Source organism: Lissotriton helveticus, chromosome 12, assembly GCF_964261635.1.
Source record: "Lissotriton helveticus chromosome 12, aLisHel1.1, whole genome shotgun sequence".
Classification (NCBI taxonomy): domain Eukaryota; kingdom Metazoa; phylum Chordata; class Amphibia; order Caudata; family Salamandridae; genus Lissotriton; species Lissotriton helveticus.
Window position 1 is genome coordinate 773,363,977 of NC_136073.1, and position 24,944 is coordinate 773,388,920.

Below are 24,944 nucleotides of genomic sequence, written 5' to 3' on the forward strand. Positions count from 1 at the left end.
CTACTTATGGTTACTCTGAATGTTAACTCTCAATTGACGATTATGTCTTGGAATATTCGTGGTCTAAATAATGCTAAGAAGTGTCGCAGTGTACTGGCCTATCTGGATAGACATCATGTACAGGTCGCCATGATACAGGAAACCCACTTGCCACCACGTACTAAACCTACTTTTGCGAGTAGATGGGCTGGAGACAGAGTATTCTCCTCGTATTCCACTTATGCGAGAGGGGTAGCTATTATTGTAGCCCGCAATGTTCCGTTTTATAAATGTGGGGAACTGGTGGATGGGGAGGGACGGTATGCATTAATGTGGGGCAGGTTGGGGCGAGATACCTTTACATTTGTTGTTGCATATGCACCGAATACGGATGACCCTACCTTCTTTTCCACACTATGGGGCAAGATCTTGGCTATAGGATCACGTCACGTCATATGGGGAGGTGATTTCAACCTGGCGATAGTGCCTCACTTAGATAGGGCGGATGGGATGTGCACTTACAAACCTAGAGCGCGCGAGGCGTTGGAGGGGGTGCTTACGGAGGGCGAGCTGCTTGATGCTTGGAGACACTTGCACCCATTCAGGAGGGAAGGCACACACTTTACGTCTCACACGGGAACGTGGGCACGCCTGGATTATATTCTTGTCACCAAAGAGATAGCATCAACATTGAAAGGGGGAATGCACTTACCCAGAACATACTCTGACCACAGCCCTGTCATGCTTCAACTCCACATTCCGGGGTGGGATAACCCTAGACCACACTGGAGACTCCGCCCTAACATATTGCTTGACACTGTATTCCGAACTGAACTAGGTGAAGAGATAGCTGCTTTTTTCCCTAGAAATAAGGGCTCTGTAGACTCGGTAGAACACATATGGGAGGCTTTTAAGGTCACCATCAGGGGATACTGCATTTCTAAGAGTTGTGGAGTCCTACGCGACATACTTCGCACTATTGGCACACTGGAGGGGGAGTTGAGGGACCTGGAATGCCGGATGGTGGAGGACACTGATTCTACACTACATGCGACTTTCAGGGAGACACTTTCTAGGTATGAGGAAGAGGTCTCCAGGGAAACCAATTTCCGTGGTAAACACTGGCAGGCTAGGAAATACTGCGAAGGGGATCGACCTGGGAAGGTACTTGCAATGCTCACTCAGACTCCTAAGGGCCGCAATGTTATTGTTGAACTCGAGGATACGTCCGGCACCACAATTAGGGACACGGATGACATCCTCAACACGTTCACTACACACTATCACGCGTTATACACTTCTGTCACGGGCTCCGAAGCGTCCTATACTAGTTATTTAAAAGATGTGGCGCTTTGTTGGCTCAGCGATGGGGATAGAGCGTTCCTGGCGGCACCTTTCGAACTAGACGAGATCCGCGATGCCATCATGTCCCTACAGAATGGTAAGGCCCCTGGGCTAGATGGCATCCCTGCCGAGTTTTACAAAGCCTATATTGATATAATGGCTCCCGTGTTACGCGAGGTATACTCGGAGTCCCTTAGTGATGGCATTCTTCCTGGCTCCATGCGTGAAGTGGTCATCACCTCTCTTCTGAAACCCGGTAAAGACCCCTGCTCCTGCGACTCTTATCGCCCACTTTCCCTTCTCAACTGCGATGTAAAAATTCTCGCTAAGGTTCTGGCCACCCGGCTGTCCTTACTGATGACTCGAATCATGCTACCGGATCAATCTGGTTTCGTGACTGGCCGGTCTACTTCACACAATCTTCGTACCCTGTTCTCTCTCCTGCGCACGGTTCATCCTGACATACCTGTCGCAGCCATCTTCCTGGATGCGACTAAAGCCTTCGACTCTGTCGAATGGCCCTACCTATTTTCGGTGTTGGCTAGCATGGGATTCCCGCCTTTGTTTCTATCTTGGGTTCGTCTGCTTTATACTCAGCCCACGGCGAGAATATTGATCAACGGTCGCCTGTCGCAACCTATTGACATCACCAGAGGCACGCGCCAGGGTTGTCCACTCTCTCCCTTACTGTTTGCCATAGCGGTGGAGCCTCTTGCCTGTCGCCTGCGTCAACTACATCGAGACGGGGCAGTACAGTGCCTACAGCGACAAATCGACGTATCCCTTTATGCAGACGACATTACCATATATGTTAAACACCCCGAGACACACCTGAATCCCTTACTCAGGGAGTTCATCATATTTGGCGGGATGTCAGGGGTGCACATCAATTGGTCTAAATCCCAACTCTTCCCCTTGACGGATGCGGTGGAGGAGTTTCCTCTTGACTACCCATTGGAGTGGTGCCGGACGGATCTCCGATACCTGGGAATCCGTATATCCCGGGATAGGGAGGAGACACTGCGATCTAATTATGGAGTGGCTATCACCAAGCTGACCTCCACCGTGGATCGTTGGATCACCCTACCGCTTTCCATGGCTGGCAGAGCATCCCTTATCAAAATGGTCATTCTTCCCCGGTTTCTCTACCTCTTCCTTAACATTCCCTACTTCCCGGGCGCCTTTTTCTTTAAGACACTGAAGATGGAAGTGTGTAGGCTTTTTTGGGGAGGCAAGAACCCCCGGCTCAAATGGTCCACGCTTACCCTACCCTATGATAAGGGAGGCTTTGATATCCCTGATTTTTTGGAGTATTATCTATGTGCGCAGGCGCACTACGCTTACCACTGGATGGCTCCCACCCCCTTTATGCCACATATAGCGGTAGAAGACTGGATAGTACACCCCCTTCCGCTAAGTGGACTACTCCATTGTCCGGAATTGTCCATCACCACGCCGAACACCTCGGTATCATGCACAATGGATGCATGGCGCCGTATAGCGAAACGCTTGTCCTGCCCCCTACCCTACTCACCGAAACTGCCGCTTACCTACCACCCTAGTCTCACTCTACTGTGGGAACAGGGTTTTCGTAACCTCTGTGCAAAGATACATGTCTCCTGCTGGGGTGACCTGTTTGCTGACGGGCGCTTTAAAACGGCAGACTTTTTCTTTGCGGCACATGCCCGTACTCCCTTAGACTTGTTTTATTATGTGCGATTACGTGCGGGGATGAGGAACATCTTACCTTCTTTCCCTAATGAACCTGAGGTTCTACCTCCGCTTCATTTCTTGCTATGCTCCCAAGATGGGACTCATTTGGTCTCTGGCCTCTATCGCCAACTCAGGAGCGCGGCCACGATGCCAGACTCTAGTGCTCGATCGCGCTGGACCGCTGAGCTGGCCACCGACGTCACGGACGAACAATGGTCATACTGTTGCGCGCTCACCTCCCGCATATCTGCCAGCAGCAGATTGAAAATCATACATTACAAATTTCTACAACGGATGTATTATACGCCAGTTAAAAAGCATAGATTTGGTCTGGCAGAGGATGATCGCTGCATGCGTTGTCATGCTGCTCATGCGGATATGTTGCATCTTGCCTGGGAGTGCCCTCAGGTGACACTATACTGGCAGCAGGTGTCGGGAGCCCTCGAGGACATGACTGGAACCAAGGTGCCCATGGACCCCTTGGTGACAATTCTCGGATATACGCCGCAGGTCCCTAGTACATGCCGAAAATTCATTGACACTGCACTGCTGCTGGCCAAACGGCGCGTGGCCTGTCGGTGGGGCCGAGGCAGGGCGCCCAAGTTCAAGGAATGGATGGCAGATATGACCCATTGTCAAGACCAATACACCACGTTTACTGAATTATTGCCTATATCCAGCCGACCTAAAGATATATGGGGTCCTCTGGTGACGTATCTTCTAACACGGTCAAATGAGGTTGGCGTCCCTGATGATAGCCCTGGTGTTGCCGACCCTAACGTTGACCAATGACCCTGACCCCCTATACACCACTCACGTTGGGCAATGGTAGCCATGACCTGCTGTCCATGTGCTGGGATACACTGTTATGCATCTAGTACACCACTCGGCTCTCGGTACTGGAACCCCTCTTCCTGCTGGTGGCTGTACCCCTTTCTCCCTCCCCGCCGGCTAGGCCGCCCTCCCCCACCGCCTCAACGGACACACCCACACAACTCTACCCTCTATGTACCACATTTACATTCCACAACACTACGCCTTTCACTGTTGGCGGCTACATTGGCTTGAAAATGGACTGTACCACAATGCTGCTGTTATGTCATAAGTGACTCTGCCTCTCGCAGATGCTTTATTGATTTCATACCTACCGACTTCCGTAGATGTCTGACTTGCCTCTGAGTTTCTTTATGGTTGGGGAGTTCTCGTTGTTTTTAATGTTACAACACTGAATGTTACCTCTAAAAACACTGTTCTACTGCTGCCCATCCTTCAAGTACCACACAACACTGACTGTGCTGTACCCCTTGTACATACCTATGTTACGCCTCCGGGCCTCAGGGATGCCGGCTACAAGGCTGTGTACTGTTTCATATGCTACGCTGCCGGCCTCCGGGTTGTAGGCACGAACAGCTGTGTACTCTTTATCATCATACCCAATAAAGCAGTGTTGAACTCAAAAAAAAAAAAAAAAAAAAAAAAAAAAACGTTTGTTCAACGTTACAATGCGCTCTGACAGTTTTCTTAGGTCAGCATGAAAGAGTGTGAGTTCTGTTGCCACATTATCAATTTTAGCCTCCATAGATAGCCTGGAGTGCTCAATGGCTTGAAGAATAGCATTAAACCTGTCTTCTGGTGTTGGGTTCTGTTGACTTGGGGAGTCCTGCATGTCACCACTACAGAAAAAGCTTACAAGGAGGTTCTGGGGCCCACTCCCCTCCCCTGGTACACCCCATCTCAGCGTCTTTTGAAGTAATACCGCTGCCCCAATATTGTGTCAACCACACCTGTCCTTACTTTTGCATCCCATTCGTGCAAAGATGACTAGTGAAGCAGCAGCTCCGTCCTCCCATCGCAGCCAGGGGTCATGTGATCATGCAATGTTTATCTATTGCTGTTGACCCTTATGTCCAAGAGCATTATGTGAGCACGGGGGGTGGGGGAGGGGGTCGCCCGATATGGCACCTGCACATAGCACACCTCTTTCACTTGCGTGCATCTCTTCTTGACACATATTTCCCTCAGGGGAGGAGGAAGGAGGGGCCAGGGGGGCTTTTCACAATCCACCCCCACGAAGAGAAGAGGGGGTGCACCCTTGAAGTTCACGGGCAAGCGTGGCGTCTCCCGGGTGCCAAGCCGAGACTTCGTCAACCAGTTTGGCCCGCTTCTGTTTCATCAGCCAGTGGCCCTATGTTCCTACCTTCAGGCCCAGTAACCGTAGGGATGCATAACTCGACAGGCCAGAGCTGCCAGGCTCCACCAGAAGCAGCACCTGTTCTCACGCCCAGTCGCAGCACGAATGATTCTTGGACCCAGGAGGCCGCCGCACCACCTGTAGGCCATCTCTGCAGCCCTCCTCACTGATCTGCTATCAGCCTTGCTGCCCCAGTCAATGACACCACAGAGGGACCCGAAGCTCAGGCGTCTCTTTCCAGATTGTCACACAGGGGGCATAGTGCTGTATCATAGCTCTCCTCTCCGCTTGTCGGCCATCAGCTGCTCCCCCTGCACAACCCGGCCCAGGTTTTCTGGTTCCTCCTGGTACACATGTAGGAGTGACGTCCAGGATAAGCGCAGCAGGCCCCTCACCGTGGTTAGTCAACGAGGGGTGCAGCACTCCAGCACAATCCAGATTAGGTACCTCCAAATGCCACATGGCGGCTTACTCGATCCGCGGCCGGCCCTCAGCATCAGACCAGGCCTTCAGATGGTGCAAACCCTCGATTCCGGTTCAGCCTCTTCCGTCAACTCACCAGTACTACCCAGGGGCCTCTGTGGTTCAATGGGTACTCCCTGAAGAGCGGACGGCAGAGCACTGGTGGTTTAAATTCCGGATTAATTGGATGTAGTGCGGAGCAGTGTTAAAACACGTCCGCCATCTTACTCTCTCAAGCCACGCCCCAAGGTACTTTACTCATAAATGTGTAGCATCCTAAATGAGACACGCTGGTCCGATATCATCAAAGTATAACAGCCCTGGTGAAAACTGCTGGCCCTGTGTCACATTAAATATGGCAAGCCAACTGGGAAGTGCTGGTCCTTTGTCATTAACCCCTTCGATGCTGGCCCGTTTCCGCCGCTGTGCGGTAAACAAACGAACAGGGCGGGGCCGTGACGAACCCCAGCCGTCATCCGCACACGAGCACCGCGGAGCGTGACGGCTGGGGTTCGTCACCAGCATGCAAGGGGTTAAAGTATAGCAGCCTTGCAAAGAAGTCATGTGTTATCAAAGTAGAGCCGTACTGGTGAAAAAAAAACGTTCTCTGTCATTAAATCATAACAGACCTAAGCAACCCTATCCCCGTTATGCTTTGGCTCCGCAACAACTGATTCACCTAAGCCAAAACCGAGCTACCTCAACTGTGCACTCAACAAGGACACCTCAAGACTCTTCTACTACCTCAAGAATATGCAGCAACCGTGGACTTCTGAACGTTTGTTTAATATTCCTTCATTAAGTATCTCTTATAAAACACTGTTGTAAAGCGCTCCGATACCCCCCGGGTCAGGGCAGCGCTATATAAAACTTCTAAAATAAAATAAAAATAAATAAATAAAATCAACAAAAGTGTAGCAGCGTAGACGACACGCGCTGGTCCTGTGTCATTAAGGTATAGCATCCATACAGAGAAGTACTGGTCTTGTGTCATTAAAGAATGTCAGCCCAGCTGAGAAGCACTAGTCCTATGTCTTTGAACTGTAGCAGCCTAGTTGTGAAGCGCTGGCCCTGTGCAATGATTAAAGTATACCAGCTCAGCCAGGAAGCACTAGTCCTTTGTCATTAAAGTGTGTCACCGCAGCCAGGAAATGCTGATCTTGTCAGTAAAGTACAGCAGCCCAACTGAGAAGTGCAAGTCGTCTGTAATTAAACTATGTCAACCCAGGCGAGAAGGACTGGTGCTGTGTAATTAAAATGTGGAAGATCAGCTGAGAAGTGAAAGATCTGTGTCATTAAAGTAGAGAGGCTCAGGTGAAACGTGATGTTCTCTCTCATTAAAATCCTAGCAGCCCTTCAGAGAAGTGCTGTTCTTGAATCATAAGTGTTTTTTTTGTCATTACAGTGTAGCAGTCCAGTTTAGAAGCCTTCATCCAGTGTCTTTAAAGTATGTCAGCCCCACTGAGAAGTGTTGGATCTATGTCATTAAAATGTAGCAGTCAATCTGAGAATCACTAGTCTTGTGTCATTGAAGTATAGCAGCCCAAGTGAACAACAATGGCTTTCTATCATCAAATCTAAGCACCCCCATAAGAAGTACTCAATCATAAAAATGTAGCAGCCTAAATAAGAAGTGATGTTCCTGCCTCATAAGGTATAGTATCCAAATTCAGAAGCTCTTGTCCTGCGTCATTAAAGTATAGAACTGGCCTGAGAAGCGCAGGTCATGTGTCATTAAAGTACACAACTGGCCTGAGAAGTGCTGGTCCTGTGTAATTAAAGTATAGCAGCCGGCCTAAGAAGCATTGGTCCTCTGCCATTAAAGTATGGCCGCCGGGCTGAGAAGCGCTGGTCCTGTGTCATTAAAGTATAGCAGCCGGCCTGAGAAGCATTGGTCCTCTGCCATTAAAGTATGGCCGCCGGGCTGAGAAGCGCTTTTCCTGTGTCATTAAAGTATGGCCGCCGGGCTGAGAAGCGCTGGTCCTCTGCCATTAAAGTATGGCCGCCTGGCTGAGAAGCGCTGGTCCTGTGTCATTAAAATGTAGCAGCCGAACTGAGAAGCACTGCCCTGTGTCATTAAAGTATAGCAGCCAGTCTGAGAAGCGCTGGTCCTGTGTCATTAAAATGTAGCAGCCGACCTGAGAAGCACTGTCCGGTGTTATTAAAGTGTAGCAGCCGGGCTGAGAAGCACTCTCCTGTGTCATTAAAGTGTAGCAGCTCGGCTGAGAAGCGCTGGTCCTGTGTCATTAAAATGTAGCAGCCGACCTGAGAAGCACTGTCGTGTGTTATTAAAGTGTAGCAGCCGGGCTGAGAAGCACTCTCCTGTGTCATTAAAGTGTAGCAGCCGGCCTGAGAAGCACTGGTCCTGTGTCATTAAAGTATAGCAGCCGGCCTGAGAAGCACTGGTCCTGTGTCATTAAAGTATAGCAGCCGGCCTGAGAAGCGCTGGTCCTGTGTCATTAAAATATAGAATCCGGCCTGAGAAGTGCTGGTCCTGTGCAGGCCTGGACTGGCCATAGCGGGCACCGGGCAATCCCCCGGTGCGCCACAAGGGTGGGGACCGGTTTTGGGCCTCTGGGGGGCGATTTTGTTACAGGGCTGTTTTTGTAGCATAGCTGCAAAATCGGCCCTGTACCAAAATCGGCCGAAAAAAGGCCCTAGCAAAGTGCTCGGCGGCACCTCCAACCCCCTCGAGTGGGGAGGGGGGGGGGGTTGCCAGTGGGCCGGTTTTGGTTCCCAGTCCGGCCCTGGTCCTGCGTCATTAAAGTATAGAAGCCGGCCTGAGAAGCGCTGTCCTGTGTCATTACAGTATAGAACTGGTCTGGGAAGCAATATTCCTGGGTCATTAAAGTATAGAACTGGTCTGAGTAGTGCTGGTCCTGTGTCATTAAAGTATAGACTCCGGCCTGAGAAGTGATGGTCCTGTGTCATTTAAGTATAGAAACCGGCCTGAGAAGCACTGTCCTGTGTCATTAAAGTGTAGCAGCCCGCCTGAGAAGCGCTGGCCTGTGTCATTAAAGTATAGAATCCGGCCTGAGAAGTGCTGGTCCTGTGTCATTAAAGTGTAGCAGCCAGTCTGAGAAGCGCTGTCCTGTGTCATTACAGTATAGAACTGGTCTTGGAAGCAATATTCCTGGATCATTAAAGTATAGAACTGGTCTGAGAAGCGCTGGTCCTGTGTCATTAAAGTATAGACTCCGGCCTGAGAAGTGATGGTCCTGTGTCATTTAAGTATAGAAACCGGCCTGAGAAGCACTGTCCTGTGTCATTAAAGTGTAGCAGCCCGCCTGAGAACCGCTGGCCTGTGTCATTAAAGTATAGAACTGGCCTGAGAAGTGCTGGTCCTGTGTCATTAAAGAATGGCAGCCGTCCTGAGAAGCGCTGGTCCTGTGTCATTACAGTATAGAACTGGTCTGGGAAGCAATATTCCTGGGTCATTAAAGTATAGAACTGGCCTGAGAAGTGCTGGTTCTGTGTCATTAAAGTATAGAATCCGCCTGAGAAGTGCTGGTCCTGTGTCATTAAAGTGTAGCAGCCAGTCTGAGAATCACTGTCCTGTGTCATTAAAGTGTAGCAGCCGGGCTGAGAAGCACTGTCCTGTGTCATTAAAGTGTAGCAGCCGGGCTGAGAAGCACTGTCCTGTGTCATTAAAGTACAGCAGCCGGGCTGAGAAGCACTCTCCTTTGTCATTAAAGTATAGCAGCCAGTCTGAGAAGCACTGTCCTGTGTCATTAAAGTATAGCAGCCAGTCTGAGAAGCACTGTCCTGTGTCATTAAAGTGTAGCAGCCGGGCTGAGAAGCGCTGGTCCTGTGTCATTAAAGTGTAGCAGCCAGTCTGAGAAGCACTGTCCTGTGTCATTAAAGTGTAGCAGCCAGTCTGAGAAGCGCTGTCCTGTGTCATTAAAGTATAGAATTCGGCCTGAGAAGTGCTGGTGCTGTGTCATTAAAGTATAGCAGCAGGTCTGAGAAGCGCTGGTCCTGTGTCATCGAAGTATAGCAGCCGGCCTGAGAAGTGCTGGTGCTGTATCATTAAAGTACAGAACTGGCCTGAGAAGCGCTGGTCCTGTGTCACCTGTGTTACCACGGAACAACGGGTTGGCGAGAGAGGAAGCAATGACTGCACGACTTCATATGAAAATTTCATTTCATTTTACCTCTCGACCCGGAGGCTCATGGAGCATTGACTCCTTACGTTTCTAGCTTATTCTCAGATATACTGATAGAGCTTTAGAAAACATATACCCGTACCACATAGGTATTGTATTTTAAAATCACTTGTATATATTTTTCTTCACATATTGATAGCAACATAGTGAGTGGCTGAGGGATCTTACTCAGTCCTGACGTAGAAGCATTTCAGGCTTCGAAACATGTTGACACCCCCAGGAGAATCAGCACATTACTAGCGTGATTTCTCCGACACACTCTTTTTAACAGTACCAGCCTATGACCAACTAAAGTTTTTTGAATCCATAAGGCCAGGTATTTTTTAACATCACTTTTTCATCCACCCCTGACCCTTTTCACTCAGAACAGATACACCTCACATAGCACTTACAATAACAAAGTGCTCCAGCGTAGTTGCCAGTGGCAGCACGCCCCGTCCCGCAGAGGGGCGAGAAGACCCCGATGATGAAGCATGACACCAAGGGCCCTTTTGGTGTGTGAGGGGTATTTTAACAAATATTGTGTATGCCTTACACTTCTAGACATACAGTAAACTCCTTTGAGGTGGATCTTTTTGTTTTCTAAAACAGTCGGCCTGAGAAGCACTGGCCATGTGTCATTAAAGTATAGCAGCTGGCCTGAGAAGCGCTGGCCTGTGTCATTAAAGTATAGCAGCCGGCCTGAGAAGCGCTTTTCCTGTGTCATTAAAGTATAGCAGCTGGCCTGAGAAGCGCTGGTCTGTGTCATTAAAGTATAGCAGCCGGCCTGAGAAGCGCTTTTCCTGTGTCATTAAAGTATAGCAGGCGGCCTGAGAAGCGCTTTTCCTGTGTCATTAAAGTATAGCAGCTGGCCTGAGAAGCGCTGGCCTGTGTCATTAAAGTATAGCAGCCGGCCTGAGAAGCGCTTTTCCTGTGTCATTAAAGTATAGCAGCTGGCCTGAGAAGCGCTGGTCTGTGCCATTAAAGTATAGCAGCCGGCCTGAGAAGCGCTTTTCCTGTGTCATTAAAGTATAGCAGCCGGCCTGAGAAGCGCTGGTCCTGTGTCATTAAAGTAAAGCAGCAGGCCTGAGAAGAGCTGGCCTGTGTCGTTAAAGTATAGCAGCCGGCCTGAGAAGCTCTTTTCCTGTGTCATTAAAGTTTTTGCAGCTGGCCTGAGAAGCGCTGGCCTGTGTCATTAAAGTATAGCAGCGGGCCTGAGAAGCGCTGTTCCTGTGTCATTAAAGTATAGCAGCCAGTCTGAGAAGCACTGTCCTGCGTCATTAAAGTATAGCAGCCAGTCTGAGAAGCGCTGGTCCTGTGTCATTAAAATGTAGCAGCCGACCTGAGAAGCACTGTCCGGTGTTATTAAAGTGTAGCAGCCGGGCTGAGAAGCACTCTCCTGTGTCATTAAAGTGTAGCAGCCCGGCTGAGAAGCGCTGGTCCTGTGTCATTAAAATGTAGCAGCCGACCTGAGAAGCACTGTCGTGTGTTATTAAAGTGTAGCAGCCGGGCTGAGAAGCACTCTCCTGTGTCATTAAAGTGTAGCAGCCGGCCTGAGAAGCACTGGTCCTGTGTCATTAAAGTATAGCAGCAGGCCTGAGAAGCACTGGTCCTGTGTCATTAAAGTATAGCAGCCGGCCTGAGAAGCGCTGGTCCTGTGTCATTAAAATATAGAATCCGGCCTGAGAAGTGCTGGTCCTGTGCAGGCCTGGACTGGCCATAGCGGGCACCGGGCAATCCCCCGGTGCGCCACAAGGGTGGGGACCTGTTTTGGGCCTCTGGGGGGCGATTTTGTTACAGGGCCGTTTTTGTAGCATAGCTGCAAAATCGGCCCTGTACCAAAATCGGCCGAAAAAAAGGCCCTAGCAAAGTGCTCGGCGGAACCTCCAACCCCCTCGAGTGGGGAGGGGGGGGGGGGGTTGCCAGGGCCGGTTTTGGTTCCCAGTCCGGCCCTGGTCCTGTGTCATTAAAGTATAGAAGCCGGCCTGAGAAGCGCTGTCCTGTGTCATTACAGTATAGAACTGGTCTGGGAAGCAATATTCCTGGGTCATTAAAGTATAGAACTGGTCTGAGAAGCGCTGGTCCTGTGTCATTAAAGTATAGACTCTGGCCTGAGAAGTGATGGTCCTGTGTCATTTAAGTATAGAAACCGGCCTGAGAAGCACTGTCCTGTGTCATTAAAGTGTAGCAGCCCGCCTGAGAAGCGCTGGCCTGTGTCATTAAAGTATAGAATCTGGCCTGAGAAGTGCTGGTCCTGTGTCATTAAAGTGTAGCAGCCAGTCTGAGAAGCGCTGTCCTGTGTCATTACAGTATAGAACTGGTCTGGAAAGCAATATTCCTGGGTCATTAAAGTATAGAACTGGCCTGAGAAGTGCTGGTCCTGTGTCATTAAAGAATGGCAGCCGTCCTGAGAAGCGCTGGTCCTGTGTCATTAAAGTGTAGCAGCCAGTCTGAGAAGCGCTGTCCTGTGTCATTACAGTATAGAACTGGTCTGGGAAGCAATATTCCTGGGTCATTAAAGTATAGAACTGGCCTGAGAAGTGCTGGTCCTGTGTCATTAAAGTATAGAATCCGGCCTGAGAAGTGCTGGTCCTGTGTCATTAAAGTGTAGCAGCCAGTCTGAGAATCACTGTCCTGTGTCATTAAAGTGTAGCAGCCGGGCTGAGAAGCACTGTCCTGTGTCATTAAAGTGTAGCAGCCGGGCTGAGAAGCACTGTCCTGTGTCATTAAAGTACAGCAGCCGGGCTGAGAAGCACTCTCCTTTGTCATTAAAGTATAGCAGCCAGTCTGAGAAGCACTGTCCTGTGTCATTAAAGTATAGCAGCCAGTCTGAGAAGCACTGTCCTGTGTCATTAAAGTGTAGCAGCCGGGCTGAGAAGCGCTGGTCCTGTGTCATTAAAGTGTAGCAGCCAGTCTGAGAAGCACTGTCCTGTGTCATTAAAGTGTAGCAGCTGGGCTGAGAAGCGCTGGTCCTGTGTCATTAAAGTGTAGCAGCCAGTCTGAGAAGCCCTGTCCTGTGTCATTAAAGTATAGAATTCGGCCTGAGAAGTGCTGGTGCTGTGTCATTAAAGTATAGCAGCAGGTCTGAGAAGCGCTGGTCCTGTGTCATCGAAGTATAGCAGCCGGCCTGAGAAGTGCTGGTGCTGTATCATTAAAGTATAGAATCCGGCCTGAGAAGTGCTGGTCCTGTGTCATTAAAGTGTAGCAGCCAGTCTGAGAATCACTGTCCTGTGTCATTAAAGTGTAGCAGCCGGGCTGAGAAGCACTGTCCTGTGTCATTAAAGTGTAGCAGCCGGGCTGAGAAGCACTGTCCTGTGTCATTAAAGTACAGCAGCCGGGCTGAGAAGCGCTGGTCCTGTGTCATTAAAGTGTAGCAGCCGGGCTGAGAAGCGCTGGTCCTGTGTCATTAAAGTGTAGCAGCCAGTCTGAGAAGCACTGTCCTGTGTCATTAAAGTGTAGCAGCCTGTCTGAGAAGCACTGTCCTGTGTCATTAAAGTGTAGCAGCCGGGCTGAGAAGCGCTGGCCCTGTGTCATTAAAGTGTAGCAGCCAGTCTGAGAAGCGCTGTTCCTGTGTCATTAAAGTGTAGCAGCCAGTCTGAGAAGCACTGTCCTGTGTCATTAAAGTGTAGCAGCCGGGCTGAGAAGCGCTGGCCCTGTGTCATTAAAGTGTAGCAGCCGGGCTGAGAAGCGCTGGTCCTGTGTCATTAAAGTGTAGCAGCCAGTCTGAGAAGCGCTGTCCTGTGTCATTAAAGTATAGAATTCGGCCTGAGAAGTGCTGGTGCTGTGTCATTAAAGTATAGCAGCAGGTCTGAGAAGCGCTGGTCCTGTGTCATCGAAGTATAGCAGCCTGCCTGAGAAGTGCTGGTGCTGTATCATTAAAGTACAGAACTGGCCTGAGAAGCGCTGGTCCTGTGTCACCTGTGTTACCACGGAACAACGGGTTGGCGAGAGAGGAAGCAATGACTGCACGACTTCATATGAAAATTTCATTTCATTTTACCTCTCGACCCGGAGGCTCATGGAGCATTGACTCCTTACGTTTCTAGCTTATTCTCAGATATACTGATAGAGCTTTAGAAAACATATACCCGTACCACATAGGTATTGTATTTTAAAATCACTTGTATATATTTTTCTTCACATATTGATAGCAACATAGTGAGTGGCTGAGGGATCTTACTCAGTCCTGACGTAGAAGCATTTCAGGCTTCGAAACATGTTGACACCCCCAGGAGAATCAGCACATTACTAGCGTGATTTCTCCGACACACTCTTTTTAACAGTACCAGCCTATGACCAACTAAAGTTTTTTGAATCCATAAGGCCAGGTATTTTTTAACATCACTTTTTCATCCACCCCTGACCCTTTTCACTCAGAACAGATACACCTCACATAGCACTTACAATAACAAAGTGCTCCAGCGTAGTTGCCAGTGGCAGCACGCCCCGTCCCGCAGAGGGGCGGGAAGACCCCGATGATGAAGCATGACACCAAGGGCCCTTTTGGTGTGTGAGGGGTATTTTAACAAATATTGTGTATGCCTTACACTTCTAGACATACAGTAAACTCCTTTGAGGTGGGTCTTTTTGTTTTCTAAAACAGTCGGCCTGTGAAGCACTGGCCATGTGTCATTAAAGTATAGCAGCTGGCCTGAGAAGCGCTGGCCTGTGTCATTAAAGTATAGCAGCCGGCCTGAGAAGAGCTTTTCCTGTGTCATTAAAGTATAGCAGCTGGCCTGAGAAGCGCTGGTCTGTGTCATTAAAGTATAGCAGCCGGCCTGAGAAGCGCTTTTCCTGTGTCATTAAAGTATAGCAGGCGGCCTGAGAAGCGCTTTTCCTGTGTCATTAAAGTATAGCAGCTGGCCTGAGAAGCGCTGGCCTGTGTCATTAAAGTATAGCAGCCGGCCTGAGAAGCGCTTTTCCTGTGTCATTAAAGTATAGCAGCTGGCCTGAGAAGCGCTGGTCTGTGCCATTAAAGTATAGCAGCCGGCCTGAGAAGCGCTTTTCCTGTGTCATTAAAGTATAGCAGCCGGCCTGAGAAGCGCTGGTCCTGTGTCATTAAAGTAAAGCAGCAGGCCTGAGAAGAGCTGGCCTGTGTCGTTAAAGTATAGCAGCCGCATGAGAAGCTCTTTTCCTGTGTCATTAAAGTTTTTGCAGCTGGCCTGAGAAGCGCTGGCCTGTGTCATTAAAGTATAGCAGCCGGCCTGAGAAGCGCTGTTCCTGTGTCATTAAAGTATAGCAGCCGGCCTGAGAAGCGCTGGTCCTGTGTCATTAAAGTATAGCAGCCGGCCTGAGAAGCGCTTTTCCTGTGTCATTAACGTATAGCAGCAGTTCTGAGAAGCGCTGGTCCTGTGTCCTTAAAGTATTGCACACCAGGTGAGAAGTGCAAATCCTGTGTCATTAAAATAGAGAAGCTCCAGTGAAACGTGATGTTCTCTGTCAGTAAATCATAGCAGCCCTACGGCGAAGTGCTGTTCCTGAATAATAAAAGTGTATCAGCGTAGATGAGAAGCACTGGTTCTGTGTCATCACAGTATGACAGCCCGCTGATAAGTGCTGGTCCTGTGTCATTAAAGTATAGCAGCCGGCCTGAGAAGTGCTGGTCCTATGTCATTAATGTGTACCTGACCCATTTGAAGTGCTAGTCCTGAGGCAATAAAGTACAGTATTCCTGCAAGTGAGTGTGTTTGTTTGTAATTTAAGTGTTGAAGCAACACTAGATGTTTTGTACTGTGCCATTAGAGTATGGCAGCCCGCTGGATAAGTGCTGGTTTTGTGTCATAAAAATAACTAGACCGAATGAGAAGTGCAGGTCCTGTCTCATTAATGTTCTGTGTTGCTATCAAACTTAACTGACTACTGGTTTACCAATCCTCGCAGTTATTAAGAATTGAAGGATAAAATACAAATATGAGGTGATTTAGTTTGCAGTATGTGTGTATAGTATTTATATAGCGCACTTCTACCCGGAGGCCTCGTAGCGCTGTACTCATACCGCTGTGGAACCCATCCTGGCTTTCCTGTGAAATGTCCACTCCTGGGCACCCCCAAGGTGAAGCCAGGCATCCACAGCGTTGCTGGGGCCGTTGTGGAGATTAAGCAAGCTATTGCCCAGAGTCACAGAGTGGGACCCATGATTAGACTAGGCACAGAGGCGAGAATTATCAGGTCCGGGGAAATTAAGTCCAAGAGCCGCCGAGGTGGGAATTGAACCCTGGTCCCGGGCCAGACCTCTGCATCAGGGTCTGCCGCTCTAACCATTGAGCCACACTTCTTTACACAGTAATCATCTAAAAGGAAAGACTTGCAAAAGCGGTATTTTGAAACAGCGAAACGTGCCGGCTAGTTCTAGATGAATAGCGTAAAGGCGTGATTGGAAGATCATTTTTCTCTCTCCATAAAAAGAGGATTTGGAAATGATGATCTGGAGCGCAATATTTCTGTTGATTTGGTATAGTCTATACAAATGTGTCTATAAAAGGGAAACAGCCATCACAACGAATGTATTACAACGCATGCCAATGTAACGCAACTACCAATGCATCGCAATGCCATTAGAATGCATATGCCTTTACCACGCATGCCTTTACATCAAATTTCTTTGTAAAGGCATACATGGTAAAGGCATATGTGTTTTACATGTAAGTATAAGATAAGTATAGGGTTTAGGATGAGTATGGGTTTTGGGGTGTAGGGGTATAGGTTTTGGGGTGCCAGGGTTAATTTTAGGGTTCAGGGTGGGTTGAGTTTTGGGGTGCTAGGAGAAATGTTAGGGTTCAGGGTGGGTATGGGTTTTTGGCTGCGAAGGGTAATTTTAGGGTTCAGGGTGGGTATGGGTTTTGGAGTGCCCAGGGTAATTTTAGGGTTCAGGGTTGGTTTGGGTTTTGGGATGCTAAGGGTACTGTTAGTGTGCAGGGTGGGTTTGGGTTTTGGGGTACCCAGGGTAAATGTAGGGTTCAGGTTAGGTTTGGGTTTTGGGGTGCTAATGGTAATTTTAGGGTTCTGGGTGGGTATGGATTTTGGAGTGCAAAGAGTAATTTTAGGGTGCAGGTGGGTTTGCGTTTTGGGGTGCCCAGGGTAATTTTAGGGTTCGGTGGGTTTGGGTTTCGGGGTGTTGGGGTAATATTAGGGTTCAGGGTGGGTTTGGGGTGCCCAGGGTAAATGTAGGGTTTAGGGTGGGTTTAGGTTTTGGGGTGCTAATGGCAATTCTAGGGTTCTGGGTGGGTTTGGGTTTTGGCGTGACCAGGGTAATTTTAGAGTTCTGGGTGGGTATGGGTTTTGGAGTGCAAAGAGTAATTTTAGGGTTCAGGGTGGGTTTGGGTTTTGGGGTGCTAAGGGTAATTCTAGGGTTCAGGGTGGGTTTGGGTTTTGGGGTGCTAAGGGTAATTGTGGGGTTCAGGGTGGGTTTGGGTTTTGGGGTACCCAGGGTAAATGTAGGGTTCAGGGTAGGTTTGGGTTTTGGGGTGCTAATGGTAATTTTAGGGTTCTGGGTGGGTATGGATTTTGGAGTGCAAAGAGTAATTTTAGGGTGCAGGTGGGTTTGCGTTTTGGGGTGCCCAGGGTAATTTTAGGATTCGGTGGGTTTGGGTTTCGGGGTGTTGGGGTAATATTAGGGTTCAGGGTGGGTTTGGGGTGCCCAGGGTAAATGTAGGGTTTAGGGTGGGTGTAGGTTTTGGGGTGCTAATGGTAATTCTAGGGTTCTGGGTGGGTTTGGGTTTTGGCGTGACCAGGGTAATTTTAGAGTTCTGGGTGGGTATGGGTTTTGGAGTGCAAAGAGTAATTTTAGGGTTCAGGGTGGGTTTGGGTTTTGGGGTGCTAAGGGTAATTCTAGGGTTCAGGGTGGGTTTGGGTTTTGGGGTGCTAAGGGTAATTGTGGGGTTCAGGGTGGGTTTGGGTTTTGGGCTGCCAAGGGTAATGTTAGGGTTTAGGGGGTATGGATATTGTGCTGGTAAGGATAATTTTAGAATTTTAGGGGGGTATGGTTATTGGGGTACAAAGGGTAATTTTGGGGGTTTAGGGGTATTTAAAAAAAATATATATATATATATCCATTACCTACCTTAAACCACTTTTACCAAGTATATGCCTTTTACCACACATACCTTTGCGTTGTAATGTCATGCGTGGTAAAGGCATATGCGATGTAAAAATGTGCGTTGTATTGGTAACGCATTGTAACAGCACTTGCGTTGTGACAACCGCGTTGTAATGGCATGCGTTGTGTTGGCATGCGATGTAACGTCATATATTCGATTACCCTAAATATTCTATATGCATCCATGGGTGGAAGTAAGGGGGGCTCTTGCCCTTGCCCCCCACCCCCACCTCCCCCCCCCCCCCAAAAGCCACCCCCTCCCCTATCTCCCGGGTCCTGGATTTTTCACGTGCCCTTTAAAATAAAAAAAATCATGTCCGCGCGGCCGGTATAATACGGGCTGTGCGATTTTGATATATTTTTTTTAATTATGCCCCCCCCCCAGGCTGCCTGAAAAAAATTCTGCCGACGCCCATGTGCGCATCCTTTCTGAATTTCACCTTTAAGCATACACTGACTCCAACCAGTATTCAAGAGGACGTGTTGTGCTGCCAGGGGCTGTCGTGCCAGCCAAATGTAAATGCAGCGGACCGGCGAATCATGGGAAAGCTGGAGGCAACTACCATTGCATCCTTTTAATATGTCACAGTGATTAATCAGACAAGTGATGTGTTTGGAGTTTCATGCCAGAAGAGACGTTTCTCAATTTCATCTAATTATCCTTGATTTATGTGAGGCAGTGGAGAGAGAAAAGGTGACAGGAACCAAGCCCGGGCCCAGCGTTATCCATATAAGCAGCATTATATGCACACATCTGGCGCTGGGCTCTCCCTGGCAGTGTCCCGTCGTGCTCAAGTCCCTGCGGATGGGTCCCTGATTGACAGTAATGCGGTTTAATATGAGGCCGGAGCTTGATTGAAAGTGCTGTCGTCGAATGACTGAGCAGCTTTTCATTGACCGCAGTGTTTCTATTGGGTGACATTTATTGTCATTCATTGAGAGGAGAGTGAGACCGCGCCAATTGGTTGATTATCACCAGAGCTTTTATGACAGCACAGCTATGTTATAATACCCTTTTTCATTTTTTTGGGCAGTTTTATATAACGTGAACGCGACCCGAAGGTATTGGAGCGCTTTACATGAGCAGCAGTTACATTACACCAGGGCATAGTGCTTCGAACACGTTTTTATGGCGTCTTGGGGACCTCTGGTGTTCGAGAGAGCCTAGAGGGGACTTTTTGGGCAGATTTGCCCTTTCAACCATCGCTCGGAACCTATATGTGCTTATCTTTACAGGGGCGGAATGAAATATGCAACCATAATGGGCGAAATAAATCCGTCCACATTGAAATATCAGACATTGAACAAATCCGCCGTGCTAGAGACGACCGCTTTGTGCCTGTGTGCCCCCCCATCGCCTTGAGACCCTCACGGGTATGTAGTGCGCTCTACAAATGCTTTGATTGATTAATATTTCATCATTGATTGAGAACAGTTGCTAGATAGTAAGACCGTTGATTGACTGCTCTGTGTTTTTGATTATATATCACACAATGAAGAGGTAGGAAAGCTACTTCCGTTGGTGGCACGTTCTCAGTGAGGAAAAACTGCCATCACCCACAAGTTTGTGACATTCTTCATAATCAGGCTTGCTAAATGACACCCCTGCGCAGACCAACGCCTGGGGTGGAGCAAAAGGGAGGGGAAGACAATACAAACATAAAGTTGTGGGATCACCAAAGTGAAGTGCAGTTTGTGAAAGTTAAAACAAGCTTGAGTGTGTCCCTAATTCTAAATGTATTCCTGGGCCACCCAGCCAGGGTGAAAAATGTAAAGGATAGTGGTGATAGGAACAAATTAGGATTCCTTCACTCCTCCCTACTGCCAAGGTGTCGACATGTTTCTGCCGTTTCAGTTGCACCCACAGTGTTAGGTCACTCCGGCATTCATCAGGACCCTCAGGATCCCAAAATACAGTACCCTCTAATCCTGAGTTAGGATCCCTCCAAACTCGGGTTTTCATAACACACACTCTCGTTCAAAATCGAGTTCTATGAAACGTTATGCTCAAACGAGCGAGGGTGTCCGAAGGACCTTGACGGCGAGAGGCGGGGTTCAAACCAGGCAGCGGTCTCACTTGATGAATCTGTGACTACAAGGAGCCGCTCCCACTCCCTCGCTTGATCGACCCTAACGTTTAATGGAACTCGATTTTGAACGAGAGTTACTGCCTGTCCATAGAGATCTTTGCCTGTCATGGAACAGGTTAATCACTGTGTTGATTGCTCTATTCAAGACAGAGAAAATATTCTCGTCCTTTGTGATCTCTTGAAGAAGGCGGTGGGGGTTGGGTCTTGAATGCCCTTCTTTGCCATTGACCAGAGTCCCTGTTCTATTCCTTCACTCTCTTTCCTCTTATCCCCAGAGAATTGGCTCAGATCTGAGACAAAGTGCTTCTAGTGAGTCAGTCATTTCTCTACTGAAGTCAAATGCCCTATTCCCACATTTCAGGTGACCAGCTGCCATTGTTTCCCTTCATTACGGTCACCCCTGTCTTCTCTCCAATTCTTCATCTCCTGGCGTGGAAGCTGAAAAGCTGGAGTTTTCGTGTCATTGATCGTCTAAATGGTTTGCGGTGGCAGTTAAGGGGAGAGAGACAGACACACACATTCCCACTCTTTTCCTGAGGCTTCTAGCAATTCTCTCAGGAGAGCTTTCAGCTAAGAATAGCTATTTCTGATATTCGGCCAGAGGGAGCCATTGTGCCTTTCGAGGAACAGCGGTCTGGTGTGCGGTGAGCAGTATGTTGCGTAGCTTCAGTCGGTTTGACATATAAATAAGGCTTATTCCTCATTGTTGGATCTTCCCCCACCCTTCTCTGCACCACGACTGGACTCCTCTGGGCTTTCCTCCAAAATGTCATTCAAGTGTCTTTCTTTAACTTCACTTTTTTGGTCTCGCCTGCGACAGTACATGCCCTGTATGCGCTCTTGCTTGTGAGGCGGTTTGTATACAACAAGGAGCTAGCAGCCCGCCCACTGCATAGCATGTGCTAGCTTCATTGTCATTCCTATTTGCTAACTTTTAATTGGCCTGCTTCACTTCTTCTTTCGGCTGGAGCATGGACCAAGTACTGATTGCTTCAGCTTAATTGCTATCTTTCTGCTGATCGCATTGTGATTGAAGTACTACTTTAGTTGTTCTTCTTCACTGTTGTCCTTGTTGAACCTCTTGCCATTTATAGCTGTGTTTTACTATGACACACACACTTCAGATAAGCCATTTTCCCTAAAAAATTATGGAGGTGGTCAGTCTTCTTGTTCCTCTCAGTTCTGTTGGATGCAGTTTGGGATATTTCATGGACCCATGACTTGGTGATTTTAGTATTTTAATGTTTGGGGAAGGTGGAAGGGCCACAAGGCATGCACAGATGATCTGCCAAGTACATATAAACAGAAGCCCTGGGCACTTTTTTGAGGCCATTCCTCAGATGGTGCTTAGTTGGGCCCATCCATGGATTCCCAGGGCCTGGAGATTGGTTCCAGAGTTGTGTTCACTGCATTGCTTGGCCCAGTGTTACATTTGGATGTGAAGCTGCCGTCTGGTGTGTTGTGCATTTTTTTGCCGCAGGGTCAGTTCTTCAGTGCTTGGGCAGATCGAATTAATGCAATAAGGAATTGGACGAGGAAGGCTGATGAGGAGCTAATGCCTTCAATACTTACTGGTAATTGCATTACTCTGATTCACCCTCCTGCAGAACCCGGCCTGCCTGTCGGTGTTCAGCTTGGGGATTTGTTAGTTGCGGACGCCACTTTAGCGGCACAGCGAGTTAATTGGTTCGAGTGGCGTTTTAAGGCTCCACCCTTAATGGGAAGAACTAGCTCAAGGTAGTCTTGTCAATTTTATTTTCTGGGCATTAGGAACTGTTCCCGAAGGTGGGTTCAATGCATAATTTAATGGAACGAATAAGGATGGAAATAATGAGATTAATATGGGATAAACAACGTATTATTTAAACTGTTAATGTTGATGAATGTGTCTATTGCACACCAGAGTTTAAACACATAAACAGCCTCCCTGAACCTAGTATTAGCCAAAGAATCCTTTTGAAAATGCGTTGGCTCTGTAATTGTAAAACAATGCCACCATCTAGTAGCCAGCATCTACTAAAGGCATTGTTTGGGGTGTGGGATGGGTCCCTTCTGGACTCAGACCTGGGAGTAATTAAAAACTGATGTTGAGAGGGGTCCTTGCCAATTCCTATGTTCTTTCCAGGCAAAATAGCTGATCGATTTCTGAACACTGACTGTAAAAAGATTAAGATAATCATGTCACCAATGCAGCTCCTGCTGTCATTTCACATGATCTTATGATCTTCTTATTCTTGCATGTCATAGGAGCATTTTACATGATGTTTTGCTTCTGTTGTATTGTTCATGCACATTTGACTCTTGTGTAGTGGGTACTGTGGTCCGAGCTGCCTCAAGGTGTCTCTGTGAGCTCAGGTCAGGCGAGCAACTAGAGACAAATTTCAGGGGTGGGGGGGGGGGGGCTGAAAAAGATTTTGGGGGGCTAATTCTTTCAGCCATAGGCAGAGTGGATCTAAGAAGGGGTGAAAACACAACAAAGCCTCGTTAACAAGTAAATGGACTTTTAAAGACCTGTGAAGTACTCGGGTGCGGCTGCAATTAGAGGGTCACCAGCCTGCAAAGCTGGCTCTGCCGGGCTCACGTTGGTGGGGAGGGGGGGGTGACGCCCGGTGAGCCCAATGGGTGTTGCGCGCCTGGCTCAGGTTGTGGTTGGTGGTTATAATGGGCCACGTTCAACGCTCTGCGGTTGAGGCTGAAGGCAGTGCGAGTTTCTCACAGTGCCTATCTGTGGGGCACAAAAGTGCGGCCACTACATGCCCATTCAACACAGGGCCTCCCTGCAGAGCGTACAGAGCAATGGTCATGTGTGCTAACTGTGGTTGTGTGCAAAATATTGACAGGGCGGAAATATAAGAAAATGCAGTGCTTACTTACAGGTGAGAGAGAGAGTGTGTGTGCTTTTTGTGTGGGGTTTTTTCAGGATGGGAAAGTGAAGGAGATGCAAAGGCGTGCATGCAGGAGAGAGTGAAAAGGAGTGCTGAAGAGGAAAGAGATGAGGTGTGAGATATTCAGATGGAGGGTCTCAGAAAGATCTCTGGAGAAAAATGGGTGTGTCTACCTGAGGGGTTGTTGAAGGACCCCAGTGAATGAGGCATTCTGAAGACCCCCACCATTTGCATAGATCTAAATCATTTTATATTCGCAGTCACATAATTTCATACTTGAAATATTTTCCATTCTAATTATTCACAACAAAATGACTGTTGTTCTTCAGGTATCTGACCTAGCTAAAAAGCATTAGCAAAGGCAAAAGGTGCGGCTTTTTTAGGCTCATGGTCATTGTTCAGTGACTTGTCTGGCAGCCATGACAGAAAACTGATGCAGAGGCACCAACATACTAGTCGAGATGCACTATGGGAGGCCTCTTGGAAAGGATCCCTAGTTACACTTCTTAGGCCACGCCCACTTTTGAGACCCCATTCCTCCACTTTTTTCTCCCAAACTAATGCCCTGGGAGTTTTGCATTTGTTATATTAATGGTGCTTCTAATAGTGACCAATCCCAAAGGCCTCCAGGTGCTTTCAATGATTCTCAGTTGGGTGGTACCTGTGGGCTGCTGTTGTAGGAGACATCCATAGGTTAAGAGGGTTTCAGTGGCGGGAATGCCGGTGTGACTCATAATGGACTCCTGGTAGCTCAGTTACTTCCATAATAACTCCTTCTTTGCTCAGTTTTCCAGAATGAATTTTGTTCATATTAACAGTATATGTGCCAATGGTGACCTCACCCTTGGATTAGCATTCCATGAAATACTCTATATAAAATCCCCTTTCACCCTTGTTCTGGTACATCGTTCCCCTAAGGCATCCTGAACACGTTCATTTCATTGTCTACTCTCATCATGGCTGTTTCTGAGCGCTTTATTCCACACTTGTCAATTCAAAGCGCTGAGGGGGACAGGAGAGGATTGGGGAGAGGTTCCAAAGCAGAAATGTGGAGGTGATATAAATGGGGCAAAAGGATGAGCCCTGAGGATGGAGTGTCTTACTTAAACCATCAAAAACTAACTTGTCAAGCGAAAACGCTTTGTGCAGCCAACATTAGGGGGTCTGCTCAGGGAGTATGGTGGTGGAGAGCAGGATGGGGGCACCGGGTGGGTGGAGAGAGCCAGCGGAAGCGAGGGAGCGAAGAATAGGAGGGGATTGAAGGGGTGATGGTGAGAGGAACCTGGGCCTGTGTGTGAGAAGAGAGATACCTCGGCAGACCCAAGAGAGCACCAGGAAGGTCGGAGCCAGTGCTTAATTTGTAAAAAAATTTAATAATAATGATAAGTGCCAAGGCCCTTGTCAGGAGGCCACCACAGCTTGCACCACCCATTTGCCCCTGCCAACGCTGCCAATGATAGTAACAACACAACTATTAACCATCACACTCCCACAAGTGTGACAATTCAGACTTTTCCAGGCCCCCAAAGCTATAAGAATGGTTTGGGCGGCAGGGAATAGTCATTTTTCATCTATATTGAATTAATAATTGACTGTTGTTGTGGTTATGTCAGATAGTGCCCCCATGTGGCAGACTGTCAGAACCGCCGGTGTTGACAATTAAGTGCCGGTGCCGAGCACCGGAAACCACCAGCACAAATGAAGCCCTGACTCGGCGCCCATCCCCTCCTCTCTCTCCACAATGATCCAATCAGCCCTCCTGCTCGACCCTAATATATAGCGCCAGCAGCTGATGAGGGAGCTATAAGCACCGTGGCTCTGGGCCTACTCAGACTCTTGGCAGGATGAAGACATCCACCGAGTCATAGGCGTAGCTGTCAATAGTGCAGCAGGTGCAGTGACACAGGGAACTACACTAGATTGTCAGGGGAGGGCATTCTCCGTGCTTGCATTGGGTCCCCGGGCTTCGGATAGGCCAGTGCCCCTGGTGCTAACATCTTGGGCCCATCACGTGACTAGACTAGTGTTGCCTGGACTGCA

At 48.5% G+C, this 24,944-nt stretch overlaps 1 protein-coding gene across 1 annotated transcript in view; it reads left to right on the forward strand.

Moving 5' to 3' along the window:
- Positions 1-24,944, forward strand: part of KCNN3 (potassium calcium-activated channel subfamily N member 3) — a 526,431-nt gene that overhangs the window by 312,437 nt on the left and 189,050 nt on the right. The gene's annotated exons all lie outside the window — the stretch shown is intronic.